Genomic DNA, 15368 nt, shown 5'->3' with positions numbered 1-15368 from the left:
ACTAAAGGATTCAGGCATAGGGAGACAGTCTTGGGACCCATTAGAATGATACTTTATCAAAAAGATGTAATTATTGAATATACTTAAAATATGCCAAGTATTGACCCATTTGGTCTTCACAAAAATAATGACCCCAATTCACAGGTGAGGTGACTAAAGCAAAGAGACTAACTTCCCAAAGAGCACCCAGCTGTAAATGTCAGAGCTGGTTTCAACCCCGGCAGTCTGGCTCCAAAGCCTGGGCTTTTAACCCCTCTATTCTTAGTCACAGTTTATAAATCCAAGTTCAAGACTCTTTCTCCAACATAATTTGCAGAAGAGCCTTTGCCTTCCATCTACAGTGTGGGCAGTATTAACATTTCAGGAGTGATTCCTATGCAGGCATTTAGGCTCCCTGGTCCCTATTCCCATAAAGCCTTAGGGCAGACTAATCACCCTCCCACATCCAAATGTCCCTGGTAATATGGAGGAGAAAGTGGGAGAGGACAGGAGTCAACCTTGCCCCAATTGAGAACCATTATAGTAAACAGAAAAGGAAATCAAAAGGACATCAAGAAAATTTAAACAAGAAATACCTGTTAGAAAGCAAAGGAAGATAAAGAAATGAGAGACAAAGGGAAGACACACACCAGATTTCCTCCCTTTTCCTGCATTGTTCAACTGGTAATTAACTAAAACAATCCAAACTTCTGAGAAGTCATCAGGACTCAGCAGCTAATAGAAAACTGTTTTCTGAAAACAAATCCATATATGGTAGGCATTCTTAATCTGTTCTTTCATAAACTCTAAGTCCAAGATTTCAAATTAACTTATGACCTCCCAGACAATCTTCATTCTGCAAGTCTGACCTCCTGATGGGAGCCTGGTGAAAAGCCCTCAACTGTGTTCAGCCTAATAATCTAAGAGAACTCAGATTGTCCCAGAATAAAAAACTGAATTTGGATTCAAAACCTGGTTGCTACAATTAGTAAGAACCTATAGTCTGACAAGGGGACCACTCATTTGGCTTCAAAAATACAGACAGCCAAGAAGGTCAAGCTGATGGATACACAATGAACAGAACACCCACGCTCCTTCCTCAGGCTGCCCTCACTTCTCTACCATGAGATGGGGCGTCACCCTGGGGAGACCATCCAAAGGTAACTCCCCCAGCTGACGACAGAGAGAGGTTTACCCCTGCAAAGCTGGGGTCCGGATGTGGGATTTGAAGTGCCCGATGATGCTTATGCTCAGAAGACCCGCACACCAGCCATAGAGTTACACCATCTCCTCCACTACCTACTCACCACTCCTCCTTCATCCTGCCCTCTACTCTCATTCCCCTTCTTCCATTCCCTTGGCAAATCCAAACCTCTTTGGCCCAGGCTTCCTTTGCAACTACCCTAACAATGGATTGCTTCTGAGGACATTTTACGCAGAAATCAGAAAGCCAGAAAGGGATTTTGGCAAGGATTCCAAAGCAATCATATCCAGATTTCAGAAAACCATGCCAGAAGACGATCAGCTCCCCTAATCCCTGGTCTGCGTTGTGACATGTCCCAAAGAGAACAGGAAAGGATGCTAAAAGGGATGGGGGTGCAGGTGACCCTAACAACCCCCCGGGAGGAGGTCCCATGTACACAGGCGATCCTTCACAGCCTTGGCAGAAGACAACTGCAGCTCTCCTTGCATATTACAGCCAACAATACTTCCTAATGGCCTGCCTCTGCTCGCTGACATCAGCATGAACAGTGACATCCCTGGAAGTCCACACCACCAACAACCTGGACTTGTGTGCATTTTGGCACCCATCTGCAAAGAGGCAGCTTCCTCAGCCCACCTGCCGTAATTCAGGAGAAGCCATCCCTGCTCATGGGCTGCTAATTCTGATCTTCTCGAAGCACATCCTGGCTTCTGGGAGAGCTCCCTCTACGGGCCTCAAAATGTGAAGTGTCAAGTCTCCTCTGACGATGGTCGTTACATTATTTTCAGGCTTTCTTTAAAAGTGCCAGGCACTTCACATTTACAAGGACACTATTAGCTCTCCTGTAAGAAAGAGAAGAGTTCAAATAATTGTATACCTTTCCTCCCTAACCAGCTAAACATAAAGGATATTCTGTCTGTTATATACCAAAAATGCAATTTTTATAACATACATTTTGAAACTGTTCACTTCTAGGAAAGATACTTTTTAGAGTGCCTACAACCCCAGGACAGGATTTAGGACAAACTGACCTAATCTTCTAAGAACTGAAAAGCTCCTTTAAAGTGTGCACTTCTTTGGGCCTTGGGACATCAGAGCAATAATCTGGAATAAGGCACCAAATGAAGGCAAAGGCTCTCACCCTAACCTCCAGCTTAAACCAGGGCGACTCCACATTTGTTGAAGAGTTGTTATTAAGTGGTATTTATTAAAATTAAAACATTTGTTAATAGTTTAATAGACTATGCCAGAGAGGCCTTAAAGTCAGGCAGCCAGCAGCTGTGAGGCAAAACATGGTCATGATTACCCTGAAAAAGTTCTTTAGGAAGAGCAACAAACCATCACCTCAAGAAGCTTCTAGAACAAGTTTTTCAGTAGCACACTAGGCAAAACGGTTGATTTCTTTAGGGGTCACTTAAAACAACAACTTTTTATAGTGTCTCACATTTTGTGGGTCAGGAATTTGGACAAGGAGCAGTCGGGTGATGCTTCTGTTCCATGGGACAAGGTCAGAGGTGGCATGCGGTGGGCGGGTGGGCTAGTCTACAGGATTGAGGTGGCTTCATTCCCATTTCAGTGGGGATGGATGGAAGGCTGGCTTTAGCCTACACTGTCTACTGCATCACCTGCCACAAGGGCTACAGGGCAGACTTCTTCAGTGGCAACTCAGGGCTGGAAAGCGGTGTTCCTGAAAACAAGCCAGAAACTGCTGCATGGCCTTCTATGACCTAGCCTCGGAAGCCACACGATGACACTTGCTGTCCTACTTTACTGGTCAGAGTGGTCACAAGCCCACCTAGATTCGAGGAGGTGGACCTTGTTTTAAAGTCTAGAAGCTCCCCAGCCACCTTGTATAGAACATAATTTAAAGACCCTGAGGTAAAGGTAATTTGCACGTGAGCCTGGAAGTAAACATTCAGAATCGCTTGTTTCAGGGGCTGAGCCTGACAAAAAGGAACCGGAGTGACTGCTTTTCAAAACACTGATCAAAAACAGCAGGGAAACAGCCCGATGGCATTATCCAGACTCGATAAGCAGACCTGAGGTTGAGAAATTGGCCATGAGCCCCTCCTATTACCAAGAAATTCTGACCTGACAAGGCAGAGATTCGTGTAACTGGACCAATCACTCTTCTCTCTAAGGCTTCGGCCTTTAGAAACTTCCCAGAGAGATTTCACTGAGGCTGCCTTCCCTTGAGAAGTAAATCCCTAATGCTTTCTACTCCGCGCCTCTGGGTCATCCCCTGCACTTTACACTCGCTATTTTGTTTTCTCTTACTCACTCATCATCCTCACAAAGGCAAGAGGATGTGTGAGAGGACCTTGACCCGGGATCACCGGAGGGAACCACCCACGGAAAGCACCTCCGAGCTCTCTCAGTCTACAGCAGTGGTTCTCAGGTGAAGACCGGCAGGCCCTCCCCGCCCCAGCACGTCTGGCAACGTCTGGGGGCGGGAGTGGTAGGGACGCGGCTCAGCATCCTACGCTGCCCAGCACAGCCCCACAACAAAGAACTATCCCCCACAAAATGTCAGGAGCCCCAAGACTGGGCAGCCCTGCTGGAAGGCACACACTCTACTAGAGCAGACTGTTGGGCAGACCCATGGTGGAGCCCTCACGAGCCCTCCCTCTGTGCTTTTGAACCACGCATGGACAGCTGACTTCCTAGGAGCTAAATGCACACATGCAGTGGCCCCACTGGATTACCTCAATTTTAAAAAACGTTCTCCTGAGTCTGAAAATCCTGATTCTCAGGAAACCATTCTTGCACTGCATTTTTAAGAGCTCCTTTTAATTTAGATGACCCAGTCATCCAGGAACACCGCACACAAACACGGAAACAAACGTTCAAGGGTCCAATACTCAGTGGCTCCCATCCGAGCTGAAATGCTGACCCTGCTTCGGGTTCACAGCCGCTCTCTCAGTCCTGGCACCTGTGCACTATGGGAGGGTCCTGTCGGTCTGTCATCCCCCAGCAGGACCATGGCAGCAGGAACGCAGACGTGGCCCAGGCTGGCCGATCACAGCCTCGCCCTCTGCCACCTGTCGCTCAAACAGCACAGATACCTGTCTCTCCCGCGGCCGCTGGCTCTCACACGCCCTGCTCTGTTTGTGGCAGTCCTACTCCGCCTTCTACTTACAGATCAGAAGCTGTCCAGGGACAGAAAACACCATTTATAAACTCTTATGCTCGCCTTTGGGGAGCTCCTGATCGTCATTTTTATTGGGCCTCTTGTACCACATATTTGTAAAGCTACTACCTATTCCATTTTTTTTTAAAGATTTTTATTTATTTATTGAGAGAGAGAGAGAGAGAGAGAGAGAGAATGGTAGAGAGAGAGCATGAGAGGGAGGAAGGTCAGAGGGAGAAGCAGACTCCCCGCCGAGCAGGGAGCCCGAGGCGGGACTCGATCCCGGGACTCCAGGATCATGACCTGAACCGAAGGCAGTCGCTTAACCAACTGAGCCACCCAGGCACCCGCTACTTCCCATTTCAAACATTAATTGCTATTTTCCTCTTACAACAAGGTTCCAATGCCACCACTACATGGCACACAAAACCACAAACCCCTCAGTGAAATAAATTACATCGCCGGCCTGGTGCGAACGGCAGCAGCAGACTATTAGCGGGCCAGGCCCGTTAATGGTGTGCGATGTGTTGCCATTCTCCCAAGACAAACATAAACACTTTCTATACAATTTTTGGCTTTGCATCTGCCTTCCCAGCTAACATTTTACCCCAGGAGGTTGAATCTGAGCTGTCCCACAGAGCAGATGGCCACTGGGCATGGCCCACACTTGGGTAGGCATCCCTCCCCACAAACACGGACTCGCAAACAAATCTGCCACAGGGCTAATTTCATTTCTAAATGACTATTAATTTTACCTCCTGTCAAATACACACTCGCTCTAGAATTCGTTTGATCCTAAAGGCAAAGGAAGCCCTGGGACATGCCCGTGTCCAGAAGCTGTGTGCTGCAGACAAAGGGCGAACACCGGCCCCGAGCGCCAGGAAACTCCGTCCCCAGCAGGCTCTGATACGGAAACAGCGGCACCCGTGTTGAGGAGGCAAGGACAGGCCCTCAAAACAACATCAGCTACAAACATGCTCTGAGCACCTCAGGGGAGGGGGGGCGACAATTCATAAGAAACTTTCAGAAACTACTGGATTACTCAGGCCGACTGGCTCCTATTGTGGTAGCAGTTACGATCACCACCTACTAGGTATGCCTCACCTAGGTCGTCTCAGTTAATTCTCTCAACAATTCCAGAAGTGGGTATGATTATCCCCCTTTTAGAGAGAAGGAAGCTAAGCCCTAGGAAGATTAGTAACTTGCCTAAGGTCACAGAGCCTGGGTGGGGAGAGCAGAGACTGGAACCCCAAGCCTCCTTGACGCAAGGCTAGGCCCTCCCCACCACAAAACCCGCCCAAACACTGACTCAGTCCAGCCCCGGCCCGGGACCGGCCCCAGCACTAAAATGCGGCTGGAAAGGGCTGTCGCCCAAACATTCTCTTCTCCCAAGAGCCTGATACATAATAGCTCTCTAGTGTTTATCAATTAGGAAGATACTTAAACAGACTGCATAATCAGCAAACAAAATCCAATCCTGTGTATTTAATCATTAACATTTTTAGGCTATAGAAAATGCATGCTCCTTAGTTTTAGAGTGAGCGGGGCTGCTTGTTAGGTACGACTGGGCTCCAGTTGTAAGGACCCGAAGACAAGGACCAAGACATCCTTGGGACCTGGCCAGACTGGAGGAAAAACTCAGTCCTCTCATGAAGATCCTAGGGGTCAGGCGTTACAGGGGTTTGATTAAACTGGGGTGGAGATCAGAGATTTAATCCTGGTTTCTGGGAAAGAGCACAGCAGGGGAAGTGATCAGCTAGAAAACACACAGAAGGAATAAATGGAAGAAAAGACAGGGCACATTAACGACTTGGAATTTTAAAGTTCTCTGGATTGTAAAACCAAGAGCAAGATACTTGCAAAAAAACTACAGACTGATTCTTACACTCCTACTCTCTATAAAGCTAGACTTACATGATTTATACCTTCTTTGGGGAGTAATCAATGAGTGTATATACTATAAGAAAATCATGAATATGAACCAGTCTTCTAACTTATTAACACTAAACTTGTATAAACGAGTTAGAATCCCATGAATACAAAATTCCATCACATTTGAGCATTTAATTTTGTAAACATGAACGCTACTTATATAAACCTCCATTAACTTCCTTTCTGCCACTGTGGTTACAGACCCCCAGAGATTGCTTTAAAAAAGATAAAGAGAACTACTGAAATGAAACTATGCCACCTGCAATAAAGTAAGTAAAGAAATAAAAAGTGTGCCTTCATGAACAGGCAATGCCACCACACTGTTCCACTAAACGGTTTGCTTTCTAAATCACCCTTCGTAAATCCTCAGGGCTCACAGCTGGGGAGTCAGGCTTCCCACCGCAAGTTTGCTTGTACTTTTAAGAATCCTGAAGAGAATAATCAGGTATTCCCCACATGTAGATGATTTCAAGAAACTGGATATTCCAAATAAGCTGTTTTTGTCGACATACATGTAGTATTAAAAATTGAATTTGTTTCTAATTTGCATGGTTTTGCACACAGATTATTTTCAGTTCAAGTAAAACATTTCCCATTCACTTGCAAAGCCCCATGCGGGCACCGCACATGAGGACAGGCCCACAAATAACTCCATCTGTGCCGAACAACAGCCCACATGAGAAGTTCAAAAACCAGACTGGGGACACTACCACAAAATCACTCCCCAAAGCCTGATTTTCACCATTAAAAACAAAGTGAGGATTAATGCCACCGTGCAAAATGGAGCTTGCTCTTTTTATTCAAGCTCTAATAATCTAGCCAATGGTAATCATTCTTCGTCCTGCTATGGAGACCGGGTCAGACCCACCTCTGGTCTGCAGCATGCCTGCCAGCTCTAGATCAATAAGGCCTGTGTTCTTTAATATGGAACAGAAGCCACTACCCCAGCTGATTCTTTCTGTAGTCATCAATCAGGGTTAGACTACAGCTTGTCTCATGACCCCCCCGGGAGATGGGATGTCTGCTGCACATCTCCTGGAGAGAAGCGAGGAGACACCGTATGAAGTCCCTATCAGCAAAATCAGGTGGACCAGTGAAAGGGCCATCAGGCAGGAAGAATTTCCAGAAAGAACAGTGTTCTCTCTCCCTGAGGTGGCACAGAAAACTCCACAGCAAAGTGGTCAGTTGCCCAGGGTTCCAGAGGAAGCACACTCACCCGGGATCTCAAGGCCACGTGGTGAAGCCCAAAGGTCAATTTAAAGAGACACGTACACATTCATCCAGGCTAGGAGGGCAGGGGGGGATGGGTAGATGGACCAGGTTCATGGGGTAGATGAAACTCACCAAGCGGCAAACAATAACTTGACCTCACTCAGTATTTGTGAATTTAAACAAAACTTCTTGACCTTACAAATTCTCTTGGGGAACTTTTAGAATTTTTTTTTTTTTTTAAGTAAACCCTGCCCCCAACATGGGGTTCCAACTCACAACTCCGAGATCAAGAGTTTGCGTGCTTTACCAACTGAGCCAGCCAGGCGCCCCCGCTTTGGCAACTTCTAATCTTGAATTAACCTCCTGTAGCTATTCTAAATTTTAAAACTCCGTGTAATGGTCAATGTTTTTTTGTGAGTTAGCTGGGAAGTTCACAGGGAGGGAAAGGAGCAGCACTGCCTTTCCTTACGGGCCTGAAAGCAGCGGCACGGCTAACCACTGTGGGCTTCTCACCTGGCTTCCCCGCTTGCAGCCAGTGACAGAAGCCAGCGCGGCAGTTTGCAAAATGGGCTGGGGCAGTGGCAGCCACCCTGATGGGCTGGCTCACGGCGTCTGTCAGTACAGAGAAGCGAGTCCTCCTCCTATCACTGCCGTGCCCCCGGTCTCACCCACGCCATCTTGTACACATGCACGTCCACAACAGACTGAAAAGTTCCATGAGTCCCAAGGAGCACGGCCCCCTGGAAATGAAGGCCCCGGGCCACAGAAGGGTGGGTACCCAGCTATGGGTACTGTTCGTGGGTGGAGGGGCCACTTCAAGCCTGTTTGTTCCACAGGTGTCTGGATTCCTCCAGGGAGGTTGGGGGGGGCGTTCACCCCTCCACAGGGCACCACTCGCACACACAATATGGCAGTCCTTCCTCCCACCCACCCCCCACGCCTCAGAAGGCCTGTCTTCCCCTCGACTTCACCACCAACTTGAAGCAATCCGCTTAATCTCGCCATGTCTGGATTTTCTAATCTGCGTGTAATCACAATAATCTACATACAAGCTACTTGGCACCACTTCTTACACTTTTTTCAGCCTGTAAAAATACCTCAGAGAGCACTGGACTAGGAGTCAGAAGTCCTATCTTCACTATATCATTCATTCACCTACCAAGTGCATAGTAAGCACCTACTCCGTGCCAGGGACCAGAGTTATAAAGCTGAATGGGCACGACAGACAAGGGCCCCTGCCACCATGGGTTTTGGACAAGTCATTTGCTGTCTTTAACTGAAATCAAAGGACTTGGACAAGCTCTTTTAAGTCCCTTCCAGCTCTCCTATTCTGCTTCTACTGCCAAGAGGGGACTGAAGCATTCTGGAATGTTCCGCTTCCCTGAACAGATGCTATTTTTACGTACATATAGCTCAGGCTGCAGACGTGTGACTTATCTTCATTCTGCCAAGCACAAATGACTCGTTTTCACCCCAGAGTGGATTCAACTACGTGGAGCCCTCCACTAGAAGGCCTACTGGCATGCACATCTCAGGCTCCTTGGCACAGGACCCTCACAGTCCCATTCCTTCCACACAGAGGAAATCTGGTTCCTTCAGATCAAAACTACAGAAAAACAGGAGCAAGGCTGCCAGGGCTTCCTCGCATGTTGCCTGGGTTTGTTTATTTCTTCTTCATCAACTCACATCATTTCTGACACTGCACTTCAACTTCCTGGACACAGCCAGGGAGAAAAGCTTTTAAGAGGCACTGAAGTTCGGCCAACTTCTGATTAGCTGCTATAATGAAGGGAAGGAACAGCACATGGCCAAGGCAAGAGGACCCCTGCCTCTAAGGACTACAGGGCAAAGATTCTTGAACAGAAGGTGGAGATGCATTAGGGAACCAAGGGAGACTCCCCCCACCCCACCCCCAAAAAATCACCCTCAGGTAACATTTCAGGAAAACCCTTGGCTGGAGTTTTACTTTCAGGGAGTTCCCAAGAGCACCACATCTACCAGAAAGGGAGATGCCTCCAGTTTCCATTATCACTTTATAGGGAGAAATATCAGCTCCTGAATCAAGGGGGGGAATAGATTTTGATTAGAACTCTACACACTGAATCTATGATTAAATGCACTCCACAGTGGATAAGGTTTTTGTTAGAACATTTTAATAGAAGTTTTCTGTTTCTCAGAGCTAAGTTCATAAATATTAGGCAGAAATGTACGCAGTAGAGAGGCAGAAGTGGAAGAGAAGAAAGCAATCAGACATGAGACAGTAAGAGTATGAATGAAGATGGACATGGGAAGAGCTGGGCCCCAGAAATAAACAAGCAAGCAGCAGTGGTGTGGACACTTGATGTCACTGTCCTTCCTTATCATATGCACGGGCATTCCAGAAGTGACTCAATGCTTTATGACTATGTCAGATATACAAATCACCCTCCCCATCCTCCTTGCCCTGCCCACCCTGGTCACTTGGCTCCCCTTCAGAAAGAAACCAGGCTGCCTTGGGGAATGGTGCCAGCTGGCGGCTGGTGCAGAGAACTATCTATTAACCACTGCTTTTCTCTTCCGGCTCTTGGAAGAATCTTTGTCATTCTCCTCCTCCTTCTCTCTCCTCTGTCTCTTCAATAATGATCACAGAGAACCTAATTTGCAAGTTAAAAGTCCAGGATCGAATCCCAGCTCCCCTGCCGCCCTCCTGGGAGACCAAGAACAAGTCCCAGAACCTTTCTCCACGTTACTCTCTGTCCACGTGGGTAGGAATACGTGCCTCCCGAGCAGGGCTCTAGGAAGCAGGAGACATGAACATATGCTAGGAACAGAACAGCACTAAGCAAATAGAAGGTACAGCTCTCGCTTTCCTGCCAACTCCCCCCCTCCCAAGATTTAACACTTTGAACACTGCTCAGCTCAAAGGAACGTGATGACCATCATGCCCCAAATAAATCACGTCGACAGGGGACTGGCCAGCCTTCCTCAGAAGTAAAAGACACGACAATCCTGATTCTAAAGGAGCTCTCTTGTCTGGCGGATCCCTTTCTTTTCACTGTGAATGCCAAGCTCCTGAGTAACTGGCAGAGAGGTATGCTGGGGCACAGATCAACTGCTTTAAGTCACTAACTCTCGCCACAGAGCAGGAGAAACTATGTTCCTGGCCATGGTGCCCGGGATGGTGACTGTGCCTCCCCCCAGCCCTGCCCTGGTGTCACGGAAATGCAGCCGTGAGGCCCCTGGCAGGGAAAAGGCCGGCGCCGACAAGGCCCTGCTCCATCCCCAAGTGCCATCTCACCATGATAAAGACCTCAAAGGGGCTAATGAAATTAGCTCCTCTGCCTTTTATTCCTCAGTAACAACCACAAAATTAGATGAAATGACCCCCTGCCCCACTAATTTAAGGCCTATTTTATTACCTCCAACCCCAATTCTCTCTCTTTTAAACGGATATAAGACCCTGAAGACCCAGAAGCCAATGGGATTAGTAATTGACAGGCCCGTTCTCCAGAGGGTGCTTCTCTGTCCCCCACGGTGGGGTCACGATCAGTTCAATCTTCATGCTTCAGAGACAGCCCCTTTGAACAAGATCAGATGTTTCTCCACCCCTGCCCGGAGCTCCGCTCAAAGTGGCAGCAGCCCCTTCTCGCTCAGAGCACTAACGTCAACTCAGCCAGAAAGGCGAAGGCAAAAGGAAGATGTCAGCATGGTCAGTGGTCCACCAGGCTCACACACAGCCCCCTCAAACCAGCACCTTGGGAGGGCTGATCACCCCCATAAAATGTGAAGTGCACTTTGAACCCAAGAACAAGGAGAATGAGGACTATTCCCCCCAGCCTGCTGGGCTGCAGTGGGAGCTCCGTTATTTGTTTTCTTTTCCAGTTTGCGGCCCATGAAGGGGAGAAGGACACCCTGCAGCAACCCCAGGCAGGCGGTGGAGCGGGGGGGGGGGGGGGGGGGGGGGGGGGGGGCAGGGAGGTGAGCACCAGGTGTGGCCGTCAGGACAGAAAGGAGAGGAGAGAGAAGCATCAGTGGAGGTGGTCTGAAGGGAGCCAAGCAGGGCTTCCTCCAGCTTTGAAGAAAGGACCTGAGAGAACAGGATTCCTGAAGCCTCAGAAACTGCTCCATGTAAGAAATGCTTTCGAGAGAAAAGAAACCATTTAAAATGCAGAGTATTTACTCTTCATCATCAAAAGAGATGAAAGAGGAAACTCTTTCACTCTCTTTTGCCTATTTGGGAAAGTTACTTTTATTAACTAGTTATCCGACGGCCTCCTTCCAACTCAGGTAAAAAGATGTGAAGGAACAGGAAACAACCATTTCTTGAAGAGGACATGAGAGTGATCAAAACAACAGTCTCTTCATAAAGGAGAAGTCCAAGAGCTTCTGTTTATAAGCAAGTTTTCCTGGAAACAAGTACTTATAAGTTATCTTTGAAATCAACAACAAACTCCTATAGTGGATAAGACAAACCAGCCAACAAATCACAGCTGACAAGCAACCTGATCAAAGGACAAAGGGGCTCCTAAATGATGCACTGTGACCTGGACATGGAAAAACAGCAAACTCTTCCCAGAGATGTTAATTCCTGGGTGCGGCTTTGCAAATGAAACTTGGAAGTCTGTTTTGGAGACTTTGTTTCTCCTTTAAGAAGACGGAAAGATAAAAGCTTCACCTGAAAACAAAACAAAACAACAACAAAAAACCAAAGACACCTGAGGGGAGATGGGCCATTTATGTTCTGTGTGTATCTGTAACGAGCTGCAGTCTGGGTTCCCTGCCATTTCAACAAGAAAGGACATGGTCAGTCAGAGACCAGTATGCTAACAACACTGGAGTCTGAGGCCAGAGGCAGAGTTGCTGTGTCCGCTCGTTGCCTTTGCTCTGATGGCTCCCAGATGTCTACCCTGGACACAAGGGGCCCATGCTGGACAGTACCTTTGGATCAAGGCCAACACTCCAAAACAGCTACATTAAACACACACGCACACGCGCGCACACCCTGATATACAAATTCTACTGCTGAGGCACCAGCAGGCCCATCTTTAGAAACAGCAAACATTTCATGAAAGAAGAACCCCCTCCTACCCCAAACACAAAGTTCAGAAGCTCTAAGAAAATTCAGGAGCTGTATCACTTCTTGGGCTAATGAGAATGATGTGGGGTAGTCAAGATGCAACTAGAGAATGCTAGTGAAGTGTGTCTGAATGCATACCTGTGTGTGAGTGTCCCGAATGGAAGAGGACCATATCAGGAACTTGATGACTTGACCTACCTCATTTGTTTTCTAACTAGATTAGACTTGTATTGTAAACCAGGAGTCGCTCTGAGAATCAAATATCTCCTAGAAGCTCAATAAGCTGCTAATTCTTGCCAACTGGTAAGCACTCCCCATGTATTTGGCGGTGTAAAGACCAGACACACAGCCACCACCTTGCATTCGGCTTCTGCAGGAACAGTGCAACACACAATAGGCAATACTATCTCAAATTCCAAAACCTACTAAAGAGCTAAAACTCACTCATATCTTAACATCTGGGCTTTTAAACTGCAACTAATTTCCTTAACTTATTTTTCAAGTATGATAGACAAACTGGCTTCCATGGAGACTGGAAATTCCTGGGCAAAGCTCAATTCCTCACTCTACCCAAAGCCCTAGGAAATTTTGAGAACATGAATAGGGTCAGCTGAGAGTCAAATTTCTTGTACTGCCTTGTCTTTCACTAAATTCTCAGACGTAGCTGTATAACTGGCGCTCGGCACCAGGTAAAAGAAACCACAGTTATTTGATTGCTTTTACGTGGGACTTGCTGGCCAGGACCTCTACTAGGAATGCAGGAACCAGAAGACAACTCCTTTCTCTTTGCTTCAGTGCTGCACACACCTAACCAAAGCAGCTGGAAAGACCAAACAATGAGTAGTGTTCATGGAGAAGGCAGGAGAGGAAGGCAAAAGCAAAGACTCAAGGCCATAAATTCTCCCCTGTGAAGACCCAGGTCCCATGCTGGTTTCAATATCCAGTGAACCAGCAGCCTGGGGGTTGCTACTCCCAACCCAAAGGATGAAGCAAAATGGCATCAAGCCACTCAGCCCACATCTCAAAGAACCCAACGTACCCAGAAGTTTGGGGAAGACTGAGGGGCACTAATTTAAAAGCTTATTGCTAACCTTATTTAAACCTCAACTGTGTTTTAAAACAAATGCTCAAACCACTCAGAAATATTTTTATTTCCTCTAGGTTGTAAATTGGGCAAGTCTATTGTTTGCTCCCTTACTGCCTACACATTTAGACACATGATCAATCCTAGGGCTGACCAGGGCTCCGGGGGTCTGGTTGACAATGGTCTCCCCCAGGGCAGCCAAGAGGGCTGGCTGCTCATGGCCCCAGGCTGTCATTTAGCACATTAGTGCTCCATGACCTAGCACCACTTATTACTCCATAGAAAGACAATGACACGAAAACGCCTGACTTCTTATCCTTTTCATTAGGAGTAGGAGTCTAAACTCCTATTGTCTTATGACGGTAACTCTTTTTTTTTTTTTTAAAGATTTTATTTATTTATTTGAGAGAGAGAGAGAATGAGAGATAGCACGAGAGGGAAGAGGGTCAGAGGGAGAAGCTGACTCCCCGCTGAGCAGGGAGCCCGATGTGGGACTCGATCCCTGGACTCCAGGATCATGACCTGAGCCGAAGGCAGTCCCTGAACCAACTGAGCCACCCAGGCGCCCCTGCCGGTAAACTCTTAATTATGCATGGAAATATGAGCAAAGAGGCAGAGAATTAACCCAAAAAGGCACTCTACAAATCATTTAATTGGTTTAGAAATACATTTTGATTTTTTTGTCACCATGCCTTCGGGGAGCTTACGAGGGTTTTCTCTTTTTTTTTCGCCAGACATATCTGTTCTTTTATTGAAAGTCTGTTCCAGGCCAGGAAACATGCAAAGGAACTCACAGACTAGAGGGAAAAGTTGTGCACGAACACATACGTCCAGCTCACCCAGCAAGCAAGTGTGCAGTGTGAGCAGAGAGGCAGTGATTGGTTCTGCTGTAAAGCCAGGGGAAAGGCTAGGCTCCAAAAAGCCTCCCGCTGAAACAGTCTGATAACTAACATATGAAATTTGGGCTTGGTCTTAAATGAGGAAAAAGAATCCTAAAGGACCAACTCACATGGATCGGAGAAGGGAACCCCACTCAAAGAAAAGAATGTTGGTAATGAGAAGACCAGCAACGCCCAGGAGAAAGCCAGCCAAGAAACACCTTTGCCCCGCAATTCCCAGCAGGGGCAGGGGACCACTTCATAGCTTTCTTACAGGAAATGTCGCCCTACATATAAGGATTTTCTTTTTAACGAATGAGAACTTTGGGTGGTTATCAGAGCGCATCACCATGGCTAGTTTGTCTACACCCCACCTGAGCCTGAGCGGGTCCTTACCTGTCTGCGTGCTCTTTAACAAGAGGCAAAAACCGCAAGCCAGCTGTGAATTCAAGAGTCTGCTTCCCAGTTGACCTGAAAAACAACAGGAAAGGGCCCTTTTTGTTTATTTGGAACAAGCAGTCTTTTAATGCTCCCAGGAAAGACCTGCGGACCATGCCTAGGTCTCCTTGGTCTCAAAGCAGAAAGTCTGGTGGTGGGGGAGGGGTTGGGTCAGGGAGACGGGTTAGAATCCCAGTGTTGGAACTCAGTGACAGGGTAACCGGAAGCCAGATACTTCACCTACCTTTGCCTCGGTTTCCTCCCCTGCAGTATCCTTCTCACAGAACAACCATGCCACAGAACAAGCAGCCGAAAGTCACATGACTGAACATGGGATGGGTTCGCTGCCCTCTGGGAGCTTACAATCCAGAGAGACAGAGAAAGAAATAAGCAGTATCAGGACCCTGATGCAGCTGACAGGAGCCGAGTGAGAAAAATACAAGGTGATGTGAAGC

General features: G+C 47.4%; 1 protein-coding gene across 14 annotated transcripts in view; it reads right to left on the bottom strand.

The window, feature by feature from the left end:
• Positions 1–15368, bottom strand: part of LHFPL2 (LHFPL tetraspan subfamily member 2) — a 154587-nt gene that overhangs the window by 124479 nt on the left and 14740 nt on the right. For 10 of the 14 annotated variants that reach the window (XR_012382013.1, XR_012382012.1, XM_073905287.1 and 7 more), the window contains exon 2: positions 14872–14946. The exons of 2 other annotated variants lie outside the window; for them this stretch is intronic. The gene's annotated coding sequence lies outside the window, so the exon portion shown is untranslated. Of the gene's footprint in view, positions 1–2627; positions 2859–14871; positions 14947–15368 lie in introns of those variants that run through there. 2 more of the 14 variants (XM_073905293.1, XM_073905292.1) reach the window with 1 other exon arrangement.

This window comes from Callorhinus ursinus, unplaced genomic scaffold, assembly GCF_003265705.2.
Source record: "Callorhinus ursinus isolate GAN/ISIS: 27379988/994484 unplaced genomic scaffold, GSC_fseal_2.0 scaffold23, whole genome shotgun sequence".
Taxonomy (NCBI): Eukaryota; Metazoa; Chordata; class Mammalia; order Carnivora; family Otariidae; genus Callorhinus; species Callorhinus ursinus.
This window is presented reverse-complemented; position numbering and strand designations above follow the sequence as displayed.